The sequence below is a fragment of the Miscanthus floridulus genome, chromosome 5 (assembly GCF_019320115.1).
Source record: "Miscanthus floridulus cultivar M001 chromosome 5, ASM1932011v1, whole genome shotgun sequence".
NCBI lineage: Eukaryota > Viridiplantae > Streptophyta > Magnoliopsida > Poales > Poaceae > Miscanthus > Miscanthus floridulus.
Window position 1 is genome coordinate 128,529,545 of NC_089584.1, and position 20,419 is coordinate 128,549,963.

The 20,419-nt window shown below is 43.3% G+C and overlaps 2 pseudogenes; one reads left to right on the plus strand and one right to left on the minus strand.

The window, feature by feature from the left end:
* Positions 1-1,186: 1,186 nt before the first annotated feature.
* Positions 1,187-2,445, plus strand: LOC136455323 (uncharacterized; annotated as a pseudogene).
* A 2,624-nt stretch (positions 2,446-5,069) lies between these two features.
* LOC136455324 (protein FAR1-RELATED SEQUENCE 5-like) lies at positions 5,070-17,033 on the minus strand (annotated as a pseudogene).
* Positions 17,034-20,419: the final 3,386 nt, after the last annotated feature.

Sequence of the window (20,419 nt, forward strand, 5' to 3'; positions counted from 1 at the left end):
CTCCCTCCTACAACTTTCCTTATTTTGTTTGGTAGTAAGTGGGTTTCATGTATAAGTTTGCTAACATCTTATTTCACTGTATATGATTGCAGTGCTCTATTTTCCTGTTTACATGCATGCATACGACCATGATTGGAGATAGAGGACAAGGAGATCAGCGAGGGTGTCCTAACCGAGAAGGAGGCTCGAAGCTCATCCGGTTTGAGTCACCAAGGTGGAGGCCCAAATCAAGTTCGAGACCATCTCGGGTTCCAGGACCAGTATGTCATAAAACTAGTCACACGGGCGCGTCCAGGCTCCGTTTTCAACGATCCACATATGGATGGAAAGCTAATTAGATAAGGAAGCCAATGCAAGTGGTCTCACATCAAAAGCCCTTTGAAATCAATGGGAATCATCAAAACAAGTCAACATCCAGAATCTACCAGGGTGCTACGACACCGTCTTTTGGTCTGTTGGGCCATGTATCGTCTTAGAGCCCATTAGGGGCGCATCTAGGGGTGATGTCCGGGGCTCTATAATTAGCAGCCATCGCTCTCCTTAGGGTTTGGGTTTTGTTTAGTTCTTGATTTCCTTGTGAAACAGACGTTGTTTTGCTATAACTATGCCGCCAAGGCCGCTTGCTGTGAACCAGGGCCCCAGTTCTTAATCTTGTTCGCATGTGGTGATTAGTCCTTTTGAATAAAGACTTGAACTCCTCATTATCATAAGCCTCATATTTATTTGCAATTTTAGATTGCGTTCATCCCGTTCTTGCTTGTGTTCTCGATTCGCTTGTAGGAAAGCCTTCTCGGCGAGGTCAATCGCGTTCGCGTGGTTGATAACCAACGGAGCAGTGGTGTAACGGTTGTGAGGGTCCAAATCAGTCTTGGTTTGAAGCCAAGATCATGAACATCGAGTCTCCACCAATCGACGCTATCGTACCTATCGAAAGATCGAGCCTTGTCTACACCACTTTCTTTTTAATTTATCATGCAAGTTCAGTTCTTCCCTCATGAATTTATCACTGGTTGGCCAAGTACATGTATGCTTTTCTGATGGATTTCTATTCTCATCCAGACATTTCTTTCTTATTTACCATCTCTCCCTATGTTAGTCTTAACACTATAGTGCAATCCTAAAATTAATGAAGCTTCCTAGAGACACATGATGATTTACGAAACTGCTACGTCAAACTTCAAGCACCATGGATCTTACAAACCACCTCAAGGAGTGGGATGAGATGGCTACCAAACTAAAGGTGGACTTTGAGGATATGAAATTGAAGTTACAACTTGACCGCTCCGATGTTGACATCAGAACAAAACAAGTGCGAAAACAAAATGAGCAGTACATAATTTCTCAGCGAAAACTACTGGACGAAGGGTCAACCATTGAGCAGAATGACGTTGCTGTGAGAATGGATGTTGCATTAGGTTGCCTGCTGAAGCAAGCGTTACATGATTATTGTGCTGCCTTTGCCGAGAAGATGAAGCAGGAACGCGCCGTCTTAAATCAATCCTTATCAAAGGTCCTTGAAGAAAATGATGCCAACATAAAGAAAGAGCGAGCCAACGTTGACTCCATGATTAAGCAGGCAGGGGAATAAATGGATAAGGAGTTGGATAATGAGCGCTCAAAATTGAAGTCAATGATTTAGTCCTTGATCGAGCAAGAGGAGGGCTGGTCCTTGATCCAAGAAGAGGAGGTCCGAGCCAACATGAATGTAGAGGTAACTACAGTATGCTAGTATTTCATATTTTGCATTACATAGATAGCCATTTGAATGCCTTGGATCTTTACACTTTTAGGTACAAGATGGGATGTACATACCATAGAAATACATGCATATATTATTGGACAACGAGTGTGGCCCGATATATTAAATTTTTGTATAGTTTCTGTGTAAGAACTCTATGTGGCCAAATTGTCCTTATTCGTCTAATCTATACATGCAAGATGTTGTAATGCAATTTATCCTTCACTCAGTGAAGGAACTTTATTCGGATCTGAAGAAGTACTATGACAGTCGAGAAGAATTAGGCTAGTTTACAATTACAAAACCAACCACTACTGTTGAGTTTGTCACGATGTTGGGGGCTTTGAAACCTTTTGGATATAGAAGAGATGGATAGTTGTACTACCTCAATCCTGCTCCTGGGAGTTAGCCATCAACTAGGTTAGTACAGATTAATGGACAAGAAGAGGTAAATGAATTGGTGCTTGCTCATGAAAAAGAGGGGACTAAAATTTGTCATCTGTACCTAGTGAAAGGATGTAACGACGATTTGCACGGCGTGAGTATTGGTTCCTCTCCACACAAAAAAACTACTTCATACAACCATATATGTATAACATGAAATGGACTTAATGCATGACATGTCGGACATGGAAACAGACTACAATGAGAAAGAAGAACAAGGCTACTATGATGAAGAAGAACAAGGTGATAGTCCCATGCCATGAAGAAACATGTTGTCCATACTCTGAGGAAGAAGAACAAGGCGACAGTTCCTCTGCGCTTCATCTTTTTAGGTTGCATTATGTTTTGGTTCGAAGTTAGACTTAGTGTGTTACATCCTTTTTTAAAGTTAGGTTGGAAGTTTGATTATATATTAATTTAAGATGCATGTGTTAGAACTCTTTGTGTGTTACAATCTTGAGGAAGCCTTTAGTACTAGAAGTTTAAATGGTGTGCTTCTAATAGGGAGGCTGTTGTGATGACTTTCTTTCACATCTGCTGTGTTGTTGTTGTGCACTTGTTCAAGAATGGCGGGAAGTTGAGATCTGTGGAGCATATAGTGAGTTTCCTACTTGAATGCTTCTTGTAAACCATGGCTAAATTAGGCTTGGGTTATTTAGGTTCAGGAAACAGAAGGGCTAGTTGCCCTCCTAATAATAAAATGAAAACATTGTAGTAAAACTCCTTATATCTACCACTAGTACTTTGTAAGCACTGTTTTCCAACATTCGATTCAGCAATATTAATCTCCGTGTGCCTCATTTCGTGCAGGCGAAAAGATGAAGGTTACCCCACTGCCATGTCAATATATGGAGCATTAAATAGCCTTACAAAGTCTGCTAAATGAGAACATTTGATTCCATACAGATTCTTCAGCTACGAGTCATATGATCTTCACATAATAAGATTGATCTGTTCTATTATTATGAGTTCTTTGGTTGTTATTCAAAGTAATTCTATGTTCAGATCTAGCGCAAAACCTGAATCTCAGCATTCTGGTGTTGGATTACAGACGTGCTCCTCTAATCAGAATGTTCAGTGTAATAAGAAATTTCCATGTGATTGGTTTGGTGTGCGTGCCTCTAAAAAGGAGCAAATTTGTGTTTAACTGGTATGTCTGGACCAAGTCATGGGTGACAATGTCCACAATTCATACAGTGTTGAAAACTTCCTACACATTTTGGGTTGCTTGGTCGGGTTCCAAAATTTTGGCTTGCCATGATTTTAGCATGCCATGGTTTTTGGTAAGCAGGTTTTTGAACCCAAACCCAACCAAACAAGCTCTTCATTTAGTCAGTCTCTATCAGTCCTAGGTTACACACCAACAGAGAGGCACATACACATTGGGTACTCAAATTGCAAAAACACCTTTTGAGAGTAATGAACCAAGTGCACCCCCAATGTCAGAGCCAGATCTAAAAACTAATGGCAAAGCACAAACATCAACAATGCTATAGAATTTTAATAGATATTCATTAATGTACACATCATAATCCATAGAACAAAGATAAACTTGTGTAGGCTCATAAGTTGCAACAAGATGCATTGCCACCACACTAAACCACGCAAGCAAGCTCTAGTTCACCATATGATACATAAAGACATAACACAGTAATACTTGCTACACCACATCTCAGTTTATACTAGATATAATTGATTTTGTAGTTTCCATTCCATTTCATCTTCTACTGGGAGGGGATAGGCTTCATCTCTGGTGCTGGGGCAACATCAGCCATGGGTTATGAGAACACCCGGGCGAGCCGCTCGGTGGGCACAAGTGGGAGATAGGTGGCCATGGTGTTCCCACGCTTAGGCACCATCACACACCACTGAATTGTACCTGGCTAAGAGCTACATGGCCATGGGGAGGACAATCCTGTTGACTGAAGGCACGGGCAATGGCTGATTTGGTGAGGCCAGTAGCCGTGCCCACCAGGCCGGCCTGACAGACCTCCTTTGCAGTTGAGCGGGCAAGGGTTGGGGCTTCCTTGACCATTGGAGGGACACGGCGGTCAATCTCCACAATAGACTCACCACAAGTGGGGGACAGAACATGCAAATCATGAATCCATCAGTGACACACAAATCGGATGTCAAAACAGTGTAAGAAATTAACAAACATAGTGACTTCAATATGCAATGTGTATTAGTACAATATAAGGGGTAATGAGTATTGAAGTGTCCACACTTGCAAGAAGTGCATGAAAATCCTAGACACAAGTGACAACTTTACATAGGTAGGCAAATTCAAGGAGTTGATGAATGTCCCTAAAACATTAGCTAAAAGTGGACCGCACTGATTAATCAACTACATCAACAAACTTGTCCAGAGGTTATGCGTGTTAGTAGTGTTTACACCAATTTAGTAAACTTCCTAATAAAACTGACCAGAAAAGAGTGCTTGTAATCTACAAGCAATAAGCCTCAAATCTTGGCTAAACAAATTTTGTTTGGTTCATCAATCATATGCTTGATGCTTCTACCTTGCAAAATCCCAATTTGCTACTCTAGTTGTCAAACTAATCGTACCATGATACCAATGTCTTAAGACTTATAGTATATGTAACATCAAGAACATGTTTCTAGCAACAAGTCAATTAATATAATCTAGAATAACCTATCCAAACCCTTAACCACAAGGCCAAATTGACAAGATTTCAACTAAAAAATGATACCAATGCCTTAGCAATTAAACCTTTTGAGACTGACAGTGTACCTGACAACAAGAACATATTTCTAGCAATAGGTCAATTGATATCATGTCAATTTGCAAAGATGATGGAAAATCATAAGTTGTTCACCAGCATACCTATAAACAATAGGCAACAACAAACTCATCATTGGCAAATCATATATCAAGCACATCTTCAGGGAGCTTTGATTCCTACAAATGAAGAGGACAAACATCAGTCATAACTACACATGCCTCGCAGATGGCCTGTTTTCAACTTAGATGAACTACCTCTTTTCTCATGGAGCATGTTCGCCGATTGTGACCCTTATCCTTACACAGGCTACATTTGACCTTAGATTTCTTCGTATTTGAAATTGACTTCAAATTTTTCTTCGGGGCCCCTCTTCCAGGCACATGCAAGGGATCCAGCACATTACTGAACGCTATAGAATCAACATCTAAGGCTTGTGGCATCACCCAACCATACCTCTTGCCTCTGTTATCTCCTTCATTTGGTAGGTCCATGTCGGTGCGGGACCCACAGGATGCCCCACAAGGAAGAGAGAAGATCTAGTCTAACTAGGATTCTTCCCATGTAATCTTAGTAGTAGTATTATTTTGTAATCCTACTAGGAACTCTCATTGTAAACCGACTAGGAATCTGACCTCCTGACTATATAAAGGAGGGCAGGGTTCCTAGAGAAAGGAGATCACGATTTCTACAACAAATCAATCCAACGCAGAGGCTAATGCCGACTGGACGTAGGGCTGTTACTCGACCACAGTCGAGGGCCTGAACCAGGATAAATCGACTGTCTCTTGTGTTCACCGTCGAGTTCCGCATACGCTGAAGCCCGAACAATACTACCCCGGGGACCCCCGTGGCAAGCTATCAGCGGTAAAACATCGACAGCTGGCGCGCCAGGTAGGGGCTTTTGGCGAATTTGCATTCGAGAGCTCGATGGACCTCAACAACATGATCTTCTCAACGGGATCAACTTTCATCTTTGGCTCATGGATCTGCGAGGCGGACAACAATGGCAGACTCCAAAGTCATCTCCTTGAGGATTTGAAACACCATGAAGACGATTCTATTCCGACGACCATGACAGATCAAATCTTCGGAGGATTCGTGCAGCTCATAGTGTCTAATTCAACTCAGGTTCCGCAGCTTTGCGCATCCGACTCGAATTCAAGCTCCGCATCCGAGTTGGAGTCTTATCCGAGTCCTTTTGGGAAACCAAGTTCTTTTCCGATGGGACTTAAGAACGCGGCCCTAACCTATCAAGAATACAACTCGGAGTACGTGCAGAATCCCTTCAAGAAGTTGGATCTTCCTCCACTCGGACTCCTAAACATGGCAACATCTTATCAGGCATGGCTCAGAGAAGTCCTCGATCTAGTACTAAGAATGCCACTGAAGGGAGCTCAGGAAGGTCTCGTCTTGACTGTAACATCTCAAGACTGCATCGTTCACTGGCCGGACTCTATTCCTGAGGATAACAATACCCGACTGGACAACACGACGACGATGGCTATTCTACCTTACCAAGAAGGAGACTTGATCTGCGACATCAAAGCATCTACTAAAGTCATCAGCAACTCTGACAGTATGAAAACTAACACCAATAACAGAATGGCTCATGCATAGGAAGTACTCATGGTTCGATGTCCTCGGTCACCATTAAATCCTCCAGAAGCACCCGATGTCAGGTCATCAAATGAATCAGAATCCAACATATCACCCTTTGCCTAGGGCTACGATGGAGAAACCGAGAGTCAGAAACAAGCTAGAGAAAGAAAAAACAAGTTGAAGCAAGGGTGCCAACACCGTGCTAGGCAGCGCAGGGAAGCCTGGATCAGATACGAGTCAGAGTTGGTTGAATACGACAGAAGAAAATCACAACAAGAAGTCGAAGGAAGACGCACGGCAAATACGCCTTACGATAAGATTCGAGAAGCATTAGAAGAACTCAGAGCAACTTCACATCCCGGTGAGAAGTATGAATAGCTCCAGGACTTGCTCCGGTCGACAATCCCAAGAACGCATGAAGAGAGAGCCCAATCAAGACTACTCGCCAGATCAACAACCCACAGGCAAGAAGATCAAAATCAAAGGAAGTCTGCTTTTGAAAGACTTAGGCCAGGTGGAAGCCATAACGGAGAAAGTAGGAAGGAACATAATCAAGGCCACCAATTTGAACAACCAAGAAAGACCAGGAGTAGGGTGCCTACTCAGATAGCCTCGCAGAATTATTCCCATCAAAACAACAGTTGGCCAGAAGTAGGTGCCGAATCCAAATTCAAAGAAGCCGGAACACATGACAGATTCTCCTGTTTCATGAACAGGCTTGCATCGGTATGATTACCTCACAAGTTCAAACTGTCTAACCACTCTAAGTATGATGGCAAAACTGAACCAAGGCAATGGCTCAGAATATATTCACAATCAATTGAACTAGCTAGAGGAGACGATGATATCAAGACCCTGTTCTTTCCCATGGCACTAGAAGCCATGCCCCTCCAATGGCTTGACAAATTAAATCCAGGATCTATCAGAAATTGGGAGGACTTGCAAAGAGCTTTTTGTGAAAATTTCATAGGAATCATTACACACCTAATCACTCATGCAGAACTGAAAGGACTCAAGCAAAAGGGAGGCGAAAGTCTCAGAAATTACTATCGACGATTCGGCGAACTACGGGATCAAGTGCATGACATCACCGAACAAGAAGTAATTGAAGCTTTCTCTCACGGAATCATGGCTAGGTGGCAATTTCAAGACTTCTGCAAAGAAAATCTGAGAAACAATGAAGAATTCAGACGAACAGTAGAAAAGATGATTACTGCAGAAGAAAAAACACGAGAGAGGTTCCCGGATAGAAGCAATCAAGACAACCTGGACAAGCAAAATCATCGAAATAGCAGACATCAAGAAAGAAAACGTAGACCAGACAATACCGTGGCAATGGCCGACAAATCAAAGAAGTTTTCCAAACCCAGAAGATATGATGACATTGAAAACATACGTTGCCTATTGCACCCTAATGGGAGGCACACCATCGGAAATTGCTACACTTTCAATGATCGATACACAAGAAAAGATAGTAAGGAGAACACCAAAGAGGACAATCAGAAAAAAGATGAAGACAACCACGAGGACAAAGGATTCCAAAAACCCAGGGGAACGGTAGCAGTGATCTTCTCAGGGGCTCCAGATTGCAGAAGCAAACATCAAGAAAAACTAGCACTACGGACTATCATGACAGCAGAACCGGCTACACCAAGATATCTCAATTGGTCACAGTATCCTATCCAATTTACCAGAGAAGACCAATGGACTAGCGTGGGAAACACAGGCCATTATCCACTGGTTCTAGATCCAACTATTGTTGGTATGACTGTCACCAAAGTACTAATCAACGGGGGAGCCGGACTCAACATCATCTTTTCAGAAACACTAAGGAAGATGGGACTACAACTCGTCGGGATGATTACACCAACAAGTATACCTTTTTACGGCATAGTACCAGGCAAGGCAGCCATGCCACTTGGACAAATTACTTTACCCGTTACTTTTGGAACTCCTTCGAACTATCGAACAGAGTTTATCAAATTTGAGGTTGCAGACTTCAATTCATCATATCATGCAATCCTCGGACGCCTAGCACTGGCAAAATTCATGGCAATACCACATTATCTATACTTACTGCTTAAGATGCCAGGACCCAACGGTGTCCTTTCTCTTCAAAGTGATTTGAAGCGTGCTTTTGACTGCGACGTTCAGGCAATCCAAATCGCAGCCAAAGCACAAGCCAATAATGGAAGAAAAGAAATAGCCACAATTGCTGCAGAGATGAGCCAAGAAGAATTAGAAATACCAGCTAAAAAGCCCAGCATCATCGCACCACCAAAAGAAGCCAACATCAAGCAAATCGACTTGGGCACTAGCGATACCTCTAAGACAGCAACCATCAGTGCTCACCTCTCAGCAAAATAGGAACTCGTGCTCACCAACTTTCTTTGGGACAACAAAGATATCTTCGCTTGGAAGCCGACCGACATGCCAGGTGTTCCAAAAGAGTTGGCTGAGCACAGAATTGATATTAATGAAAGCTCCAAGCCTGTAAAGCAATGGCTATGACGATTCCCACCTGACAAGAAGGCAGCAATTAAAAAAGAAATCACAAAGCTAATGGCGGCCGGATTCATTAGAGAAATCCTTCATCCAGATTGGCTAGCAAACCTAGTTCTAGTACAGAAAAAGAGCATGGATGAATGGTGCATGTGTGTTGATTACACAGATCTCAACAAGCACTGTCCGAAAGATCCGTTCAGGCTGCCATGCATTGATCAGATAGTTGATTCAACAGTAGGATCCGCCCTATTATCCTTTCTTGATTGCTATTTAGGGTATCACCAGATAGCATTAAAAGAGCAAGACCAGAGCAAGACATCTTTCATCACCCCGTTCGGTGCCTACTGCTACAAGACCATGTCATTTGGACTCAAAAACGCTGGAGCCACCTACCAAAGAGCTATCCAAACATGCCTTGGCGATCAAATCAGTGAAAACGTAGAAGCATACATGGACGATGTAGTTGTAAAAACAAAGAACCCGGATACACTGATTGAAGACATAAGACAAACCTTCGAGAACCTAAAAAAGTGGAGATGGAAATTGAACCTGAACAAATGTGTGTTTGGGGTTCCTTCAGGACAACTACTCGGTTTCTTGGTCAGTCATCGCAGAATTGAAGCAAGCACCAAGCAAATTAGAGCCATAACGGAGATGGGCCCACCCAGAAACATCAAAGATGTGCAAAAGCTAATGGGCTGCATGGCGGCACTCAATCATTTCATTTCAAGGCTCGGTGAAAAAGGGTTACCTTTCTTTAAACTACTAAAGAAGACAGATAAGTTCGAATGGACAGAAGAAGCCAATGAAGCTTTCAAGAAACTTAAGGCATACCTCACATCCTCACCAATTCTCACACCCCCAAGGAAAGATGAAGATATGATGCTATACATTTCGGCGACCACTGCTATGGTCAGCACGGCAATAGTCATAGAAAGAGAAGAAGAAGGACGCGTGTATAAAGTATAATGACCCGTATACTACATCAGCGAAGTATTATCTGAATCAAAAATCCGGTACCCGCATGTGCAAAAACTACTCTATGCCCTATTGATCACTTCACGCAAGCTTCGCCACTATTTTGAAAGCCACCAGATCATAGTGGTGACAGACTTCCTGCTCGAAGACATCTTACACAATAGAGATGCGACGGGACGCATATCAAAGTGGGTAGTTGAACTCGGAGCTCTTAACATCGATTTCACACCGCGGAAAGCAATCAAATCTCAAGCCCTTGCCGATTTTGTGGCCGAGTGGACAGAGATTCAATAGCCTTTATCAGATACAATCCTTGACCACTGGAAGATGTACTTTGATGGGTCACTCAAGCTAGGAGGAGCTGGCATAGGCATTCTCCTAATTTCTCTAGACGGAAAACAACTTAAATATGTCCTTCAGATATTATGGCAAGCTACAAACAACAAAGCAGAATACGAAGCTCTCATTCACGGGCTACGAGTGGCAATTACTCTCGGAATCAAGCGATTACTCGTATACGGCGATTCGGCAGTAGTCATCAACCAAGTCAACAAAGATTGGGACTGCATCAAAGAAAACATGGGTGCTTACTGCGCTGAAGTCCAAAAACTCGAAAAACATTTCTAGGGGTTAGAAATTATGCATGTCCTGTGCGATAACAACATTGCAGCAGATGTCCTCGCCAAACTCGGATCAGACAGGGCAAAGGTACCACCCGGCGTATTCATAGAGGAGTTATCGACTCCTTCTATCAAACAAACCAGAGAGAAAACCTCGGAACCCCCAACCAAAGGCAGTCACATTCTGGTAATCAACACTTCATGGACACAAGCCTTTATTGATTATATCAAAGAGAATAAGTTACCAGCTGAGAAGGAGGAAGCCACCCGAGTTGTTTGCAGAAGCAAAAACTATGTCCTAGTGGGGGACAAACTCTATAGAAGAGCTGCATCATCAGGAGTACTCCTAAAATGTGTCTCGTTCCAAGAAGGCAGAGAAATCCTAGACGAAATACATTCAGGTTGCTATGGAAATCACGCTGCTTCAAGAACACTAGTTGGCAAAGCCTTCCATACTGGCTTCTACTGGCCAACAACTCTGAAAGATGCAGAAGAACTCGTCAGAAAATGTAAAGGTTGTCAAATGTTCGCAAGACAAGCTCATATGCCAGCTCATAACCTCATCTGCATCCCACCCGCTTGGCCTTTCTCCTGCTGGGGGCTAGATCAAGTAGGACCACTCAAGAAGGCAAAGGGCGATTTTGAGTACATCTTCGTGGCGATTGACAAGTTCACCAAGTGGATCGAATACAAACCACTCGCAAAATACAGCGCGGCCAAAGCAGTCGAGTTCATCCAAGACATTATGTACCTCTTTGGCATGCCCAATCAAATCATAACAGATTTAGGCTCACCCTTTATAGCCACAGAGTTCAAAAGTTGGGCGCAAGATTGTGGCTTCAGCATAGATTACGCATTAGTCGCACACCCAGAAGCCAACGGACAAGTAGAAAGAGCCAATGGACTCATACTAGCCAGGTTGAAACCAAGACTATATGAAGAACTAGCAAACTATGGATCAAAATGGATTGAAGAATTACCCAAAGTAGTGTGGGGACTACGGACCCAAATAAGCAGAGCTACCGGATACTCGCCTTTCTTCTTAGTTTATGGATCAGAAGCTGTGCTACCTACCGACTTGATTTGGACATCACCAAGGATAGAATAGTATGACGAAGGAGAAGCAGAACACACTAGAAGATTAGAACTTGACACTACAGAAGAAGTCAGGGTAAACGCTACCCTTCAATCAGCAAGATACCTCCAAGGATTAAGACGCCACTACAACAAGAGTACACAGCCTCGATCACTACAAGTCAAGGACCTAGTGCTAAGAAGAATACAAAAAACTGACGGATGCCATAAACTACTCAGTCCATGGGAAGGTCCTTTTATTGCCTCAAAAGTCATCGGACCAGGAACGTACAAGTTAATGGCTAAAGATGAGAAAGAAGTCAGTAATACATAGCACATCAGCCAACTGAGAAGATTCTACGCATGAAAACAACTCAAAGGAGAGTACATGTACAAAACACAAGAGATCAACGTTCATGACCTATAAAGATGTTGTCCCTCGACAAAATGTGTATTATGGCTTATCAAACGATCATAATCAATAAAGATGGTTTTTCGACAACATATGTCTTATGATGGCTAAACCCCGAGTTGTTTCCAAAAGAGCAAAATGGCTAAAACATGCCTGAGCCTACCGGCCGAGAGCAAAATAGCTAAAAAGATGCTTAAGCCCGCCGATGAGGGTAGCTAATAAGCTAACACCCAAACTAAAGAGCAAAATGGCTGAAACATGCTTGAGCCTACCGGCCGAGAGCAAAATAGCTGAAAAGATGCTTGAGCCCGCCGATGAGGGTAGCTAATAAGCTAACACCCGAACAAAAGAGCAAAATGGCTGAAACATGCCTGAGCCTACCGGCCGAGAGCAAAATAGCTGAAAAGATGCTTGAGCCCGCCGATGAGGGTAGCTAATAAGCTAACACCTGAACTAAAGAGCAAAATGGCTAAAACATGCCTGAGCCTACCGGCCGAGAGCAAAATAGCTGAAAAGATGCTTGAGCCCACCAATGAGGGTAGCTAATAAGCTAACACCCAAACTAAAGAGCAAAATGGCTGAAACATGCCTGAGCCTATCGGCCGATAGCAAAATAGCTGAAAAGATGCTTGAGCCCGCCGATGAGGGTAGCTAATAAGCTAACACCCAAACCAAAGAGCAAAATGGCCAAAACATGCCTGAGCCTACCGGCCGAGGGCAAAATAGCTGAAAAGATGCTTGAGCCCGCCGATAAGGGTAGCTAACAAGCTAACACCCAAAAACAAAACAACCAAGCCTGAGCATGGATTAGGGAAAATTCAAGACAAGACCCTCCAGTTCCTTGTACCAAAAAACAAGAGGCTCGGGGGCTACACTGAGGATACTTGAGATCACAAAGTCTGTCAAAGCAACGGTCTACACCGAGTTGTTTTATACGGCAAAGGCGAAAGCCAGACAAGAACTCAATAGATCAAAGAAGGTTGTCAACATGCGGGGTTGTTTACATGGCAAAGACGAAGGCAAGACATGGACAACTCATCCAAGGAATAAACAAGGCAACCAAGCAGAGGAAGTATCAACAAAGTATCTTCATTCAAAAAAGAATATAACTACTCTGTTATAAAAAATCAAAAGTACAGAGGTCGATTATGTTCAAGCATCATCATCAGGAGAGGAGATAACAACATTAAGATTATCTACAACTCTACTGGCTAAGTCTTCGACCTCAGGCTCCATCCGCTCAACGGTGTCAATGTACTCTTGACTATCGGCTTCCTCTGCTATCTTGGACAGAGGCGCCTCTGGAGCAAGAACCCGGACCTGAGCCAAGACATTCTTGGTACACAGTTGGGCGCACCTCTTCACGAACTCTTGAAAACAAGTCAGAATTCGGGGAATAAACTGAGCCCAAGATTGCCCATCGTCCGCTGGAGTTCGGAGTGTGTCGGCTACTGAACGAAAGGATTTCCATAAAGCTTTCTAGTTCTCGGTAGCCGTCGCCAACTTGCCTGATAAGTCTTCAATAGTTCTTTGAGCCTACATAAGATCTCTGTTAGCTCCACGCCTAATCAGCTTAGCAAGGGCGAGTTCTTCCTCAACATGAGTAATTACCTCCTCAGCCTTGTTATGACTAGAGCGGACAAGAGCCTTCATTTCATCGATACTCTCCGAGAGCTTCTGCTTTTCAACTCAGAGAACTAGACAAGGCACCGAAAAACAAGTCAGCAAAAAAAGAAGTCAAAATACAAGAAGAAACAAGCAGAACCCGTGGCACCTTTGCACTCGTTCTTCACAGACTCCACCGTGGCATCCCTCTGCTTCTCCATCTCTACTACCCAGGCATGAAGGGTCTTCTCCTCCTTTTGGTGCATTTGACGCTCTGTCTCCAACTCAGCCCGGAGGAGGTCAAGATCGGCTTTCAGAGCGTTCACCTCAGAAGACAACTTTTTCTCATTTTCAGATGAGAAAAAGAAGCCAGAATGATCACGAGAGAAAGACTAAGCAAGAAGAGACAAAGAAAAACAAGGCGTAAGGATAGAAGAAAAATGAGCATACAAAGGAGGAGTGGTAGTAAAACTTACCTGGAGCTTTTCACCAAAAGAAGTCACGAGGGTCGATAAGCTCCCTCAGGCAGCGGTTAACTCCGATAGTCGATGGACTACAACACATCAAGACCCTTCATCCGATTTCTTTTCTAAAGAGAAGAACTCGGAGAAGGCTCGGGGCTGCGGATACATAGCCCCAGAATTTTTTGAAGACAAGAATCTGGACCCTCCAACTTTTGCAAGCAAAAGCAAGAGGCTCAGGGGCTACACTCAGTGAGTGCAATTTTTACAAAAAATTGCACCCACCCAAAAAGAACTCGGATATAGTATGCTCAAGAGCCCTTCGACGAAGAATCAGAGCAATTTTAGGACAAGACCCTCCAGCTCCTTGTTCCAAAAAGCAAGAGGCTCGGGGGCTACACTCAGATGGGAGTACATTTTTCTTCAAAAAAGCACACACCACTCGAAGATTCCAAGAAGCGCTACATGGTTTCACTCAAGAAAGCACTCGGACGACGCTTGTCCCTGCTCGACAAGACCTGGAGGAACAAGACAAGGCTTCCGAAGTACAACCATGAAGTGCTCGGGGGCTTGTCGGTGCGGGACCCACAGGATGCCCCACAAGGAAGAGAGAAGATCTAGTCTAACTAGGATTCTCCCCATGTAATCTTAGTAGTAGTATTATTTTGTAATCCTACTAGGAACTCTCATTGTAAACTGACTAGGAATCTGACCTCCTGACTATATAAAGGAGGGCAGGGTTCCTAAAGAAAGGAGATCATGATTTCTACAACACAATCAATCCAACGCAGAGGCTAACACCGACTGGATGTAGGGCTATTACTCGACCATAGTCGAGGGCCTGAACCAGGATAAATCGACTGTCTCTTGCGTTCACCGTCGAGTTCCGTATACGCTAAAGCCTGAACAATACTGCCCCGGGGACCCCCGTGGTAGGCTATCGGTGGTAAAACATCGACAGTTCATAGCAACTTCATCCTACAGAATGTGTTTCAGCCGCTCATATGATTCAAGTGAATGAGATGCTGTAAAGGCTACAACATGATTGATATTGCGTAGCTCACGGTACCTCTATAGGCTTTTGGAATGGTCATACATGGTGCTCATCCTTTTCAGAGGAAATGCACTCTTTGCCCCCATTGTCCACCTTTTCAAAACACAACAGTCTGGAAGCTTGTCTTCATCCAGATCGCCCAATACAAAGAAGATGTGTGAGCAGGGGGTTCCAATCGATTTTAACTTACCACAACAACAAGAAATTCCCTTTAGATTGCCTTCATCACAAAATTGACATTTGACATAGTACATCATGTCTCCTTTATCCTTCCTGCCAACAATATACTCACTCATATTATCGCCATCTAGAATGTCAATCGAAAACACTTCTTGGCTGCCTTTATGCTGAACTGCACCATGGTGAAAACTGTTGGAGTGAACAATTTCATGGCTTCTATCTCAATAATTGAAGCATCTAGTTCTGTGCATGCCTCAGATTGCAATGCATCAGTGTCCAACTTTGCCTCATTTGTGTGTAGCCCTAAAAGGCAGTGCTCCACGTGCTTTACCATGTCAAGCAGTGTCATTTTATGATCTAGATGCATATGAAGCCTAGAGTTTAGGCTCTCACTCTGTTGGTTGCTCCTTAGTCCTAAGTAGCACTTACCAGCGTGATACGAAGCACACCAGATTTCCCTCATATCATACATCTGATACAACCAAGACTCCTTATTTGCAACCTTATGCTTATCCAAAAATTCCTGCCATTTTCTCTCGGTCTCTTCTATGGACCAACAATCATAAAGGAAACTCCTGAATTCATCCTTGACAACATCATCCTTAAGATTACGCACAAAGTTCTGCTCAATATGCCATATGTAGAGCCTATGCGATGAATTCAGCCACACCAGCCTGATTGCTCTCTGCATAGCAAGGTCTCCATCAGTGATCATGGAGATCAGATGCTTCTGAATCATGGCCTCGGAAAATGTACTCAGCAACCACACATATGACTCAATATTCTCATGAGAAATAATTCTACATCCAAAAATAACTGTGCTTCGATGGTGATTTACCCCCAACAAAAGGAACAAGGGGTAGGTTGTATTGATTAGTTTTGTAGGTGCTATCAAATACAACGACATCACCAAATGCTTCATAATCAAGCAGACATTGACTATCACACCAGAATAGTCCCTTCAGGTGTCCTTCCCCATCAACCATGTACTTGAAAAAGAAATCAGGATCTCTGCACTGAAGTTCCATCAGGTAACTAATGACTATTTGAGCGTCACCGGCAGCAATTGTCTCCGCCTTATAGTGATGGCAGAAATTATACAAATCCCTTATTGTACACCCAACCTTATCATACCCACCATACTGCATTTCCAAAATATCCATTATCTTGTGTTTGCGGATCCCAAAACTATCCATCTCCACAATCTCAGCTTTCTACTCATCGTTGATTCTTCTATATGAACGTAGTAGACAAGTAAGCTCTACTGGTGCCATCGGATGGTTGTGTTCATCGATGAAATCCTTCACATACCACTGCCCTGTGATCTGATCTCGTGCAATCACAAATTTAGCAAGGCATCCAATATGGGTAATATACTGTGGCTTCCGCTTCTTAATCACCCTCTTTAGCTGCTTCTCTTCACGGAAACCTTGATGACTACAAACGAACTTCCAAAGAGTCATCTCATTGTGGCCATTGTCCCACTCACAATAGCTTCTCCTCACACTAAATCCTTTCTCAAAACCGTAGTTGTTATAGAACTAAAATCCTTCTTCATTAGCAAACATCTTCTTGATAATTTCATTGTACTCCAGCAAAGACTCAAGATATGACATTTCCTCCTATATCCATCAAGAACATTAAACAAATTAAAATTCCACATAACAAAATTAAGAGTTTAGAAACCTAAATAGCACCACACAAGGACAAATTTAAGGACTGCCCTTGTAAAACAGTGGAGTGAGCTCAAAGAAAGTAAAGATGAAGGCTAAGTAGGTTGATGAATGGGGCTGGGCTACAAGGTTTAATGAACCTTCATCAAATTTAGTAAAACAAGACATTCTGAGAAAACCCCCGAATCCTGCCACTACCCTAGGTAGGACCTCACCAATACAACAGGATGGTGCCTAGCTATTTTTTGGGGGGAGGCAGAGCAAGTTTTTTTTTGGGTGCAAGCCAGGATTTGAACCCTGTCTGGCTGATACCACTACTTGGTGACCAACCACAACAGAGAAATTTAACAATACATCAAACTTGAAATATACACAGTTTTTAGTTATTTACAGAGGCTTCTAGACTATTTGGACCAGCATTGACATGTAAAAGGACCATCTACAAATTTAGCAGAATCATCCTAGCAACGTCCATCCAATAAAATCATTTTCACCATTATTTCCCTTCCTCAGAAAATTCCATTTGTCTAGGAGTCCATTACTGGAAGACAACAAAGTAAATTGAAATTCAAAAAATAAAATAGTAGCTCATTAGATAACTATTAACATAGATTTGTAGTGCTTAGAGATGTTGAACATCATCAACACAATGTGTTCATACAGAAAATATATCCATATATCAAGTCTAGTCAATGCTGACTAACAAATAATTTGTCCTGTTTGATGTAACTTTTCTATATGAAGTGGCAATCTAAGGCTCTAAGCATACACATCATATATAATAGACACTTAAGTTGTTAACACATGTCTGACTAGCAGGGGAAGATAACTTGTGTCATCGATTCTCATCAAAAAGCAATATGTGATCGTGCTCAAAATATATTAGAGAGAAGTATAACACATTTTAACTCAATGGCAGAGCTGCTACAGCAAGATAAAATGATCTGATTGTCTATGATTAAATACGGAGAAAAATGACATACACTAGAAATGTCAGGATAAGAATCGATAAGAGTCAGTCCCATTCAATGAACAGTAAATTCAAGTTTCAGACCAGAGTCTAATCTCCAAAACAAATTCATGGCAATGGGCAATGGCATGAACCATGAAGATGAGTTTGTGCATGTCTGTCGAACCTTGGCCTTGGGGCAGCTCGCGTTAGGCGGGCGTGTCGGGGAGGAGGGAGAGCGATGGCTGGCTGGCAACGGCGAGGGCGATGCGGCAAGGGCTGGTAAAATCTGATAGGGGGATGTCATCATTAACTATACAGAATCTTAGTGCAGCTCCAAGCAGATAAGACCTATATCTTCTTCATTAGCAAACATCCATGTTCGAAACACAGCTACTTATCAATCATCACTTTGACTCATGCTAAAAACTGTAGACTACAAAATAGGATGTGGCCTCAATGGTTTTTGATTAAAAAATTCTTACTCCCACAAAATCAGAACATTTAAGAAGAGACAACAAAAAAAAGACATACGAAAGCCATGGCATGGGATCCTTAGTCTAATATTATGTACTATTTTAGTACCACTACATCATTGAATTCAATTTCTCATCAGCTGTTTACATTTAATCGTGGACAGTACATTAAAACTTAAGAAATTAAACACCATTCTAAATAAACAACTAAAGTGGTGGATAATAAACACTAAACATCCCACGCACAACAGCATGTTGTTCTCCTCCTCTAAACCGCTACGAACATACACTACTCACTCCATAAAAAAATCTCAATTTATGCTATGAATCTAAACAAAACACATGGAAGTGTGGAGCATGGATCGAGCGAAGGTCTAAGTTGAGTTATTAAAATTCAAAACAGTTGCCATAAATCTAAACCAACAGTAGGAAAGCAGAGACCATGGATTGAGTCAAGTCGAGTTATTAAAATTGAAAACGGAATTGAGGAGCACGGCGTGGTATGTATGATACGAAAGCGAAGAGCAGCACGTAGGCACGTACCAGATCCAATGAGGACTCAACTCGGGAGAGAAGACAGAAACCAGGACCAGGATAGAGTTCCTTCCCTTCCCTTCCCTTGCTGCTGGCGATGGGGACAGCCTTCCTACCAAATATTTCTCCGTGGGGATTAATTTCCCTCCATCCTCATCCCCTAATGGAGGAATTCCCCGCGGGGAATCGGGGATCGGGTCCCCGTTGACATCTTTAGTGCTGGCGCAGGGAATGGGCAGCTTCACCCCGGGCAGCGTGGCCTACAACCTTGTGGACCCGGTGGCCCGTAACACCATCGCCGTGCCCGGCGGTGGCTGGGCCGTCATCCGGTTCGTTGCCAACAATCCAGGTAGGAATACTCCCTTCTTCTGTAAATTCAGCCCATAAGATACATATGGGTCTACTATTATATTTTGGGCCTAACGAGTGGGCTGAAATCTTGGAGTCGACGCAGGCATGTGGTTCTTTCACTGCCACCTGGACCCGCACGTGCCCATGGGCCTGGGCTTGGTGTTTCAGGTGGAGAGCGGGACGACGCCCGGCTCGACGCTCCCTACGCCGCCGGGGGATTGGGTGGGAGTATGCGATGCGCAGCACTACGCGGCCGCGGCAGCGCCGGTGCCAGCCCCGGCCCCAGCGCCAATCCTAGCGCCGGCACCAGCAGAATCGCCGCGGGCGGCGGGATCACCGTTGCAAAGTCCGCGCGCGGTGAACCACAAACCGTCGCCCAGCCTTCCTCAGCGCAGGGAGCACACGGGTACCTCCTCTAATTCCGCTGCTGGACGGAGAGCTACGGGGCACCTCGCTTTTTTCTTGTGTTCTGTTCTTCTTTTCTTTATTCTTCATGAACACACGGCCTAGTTCATGTGAAGCTTAGGCGTGATACCCGCTCAAAGTATACAGTTTTGTTGGTTCGTGTAAGTAACGTGATAATTGTTTTTCGTTTTTCATTTTTTATACATGTGTATATGGTTTTTTATTCTGATGTAATTGTGTGACCTTTTCCTTCTCTTCCACAGGGGAAGTTGTGCATAACAAAGTTCAGGCTTCAGATTGATTGACTGTGTATTCATGAGCATAAACTTACTGAATTTTACGTTACAGATGGCAACCTCTTTTTTTTCTTTTACGTTCCAACAACTGGATTCGCCCTGTTTCGGTAAGCTGTGGATTGCTTAAACATGCATACGTACTTGTCCTAGCAGGAGCCTGAAGGACAACCGTCACCGAAGCACCTAGTCAACTGACGACAGTCTTGCCCATTCTCTACGGTTCATTTGAATTTGTTTAAAAATGCCAATCATACTTGCCATTGTCAATGTTGCGTAGCTTATGTTCAATTAATCGCAGCAGTTTTCTTGGTGTGGCCT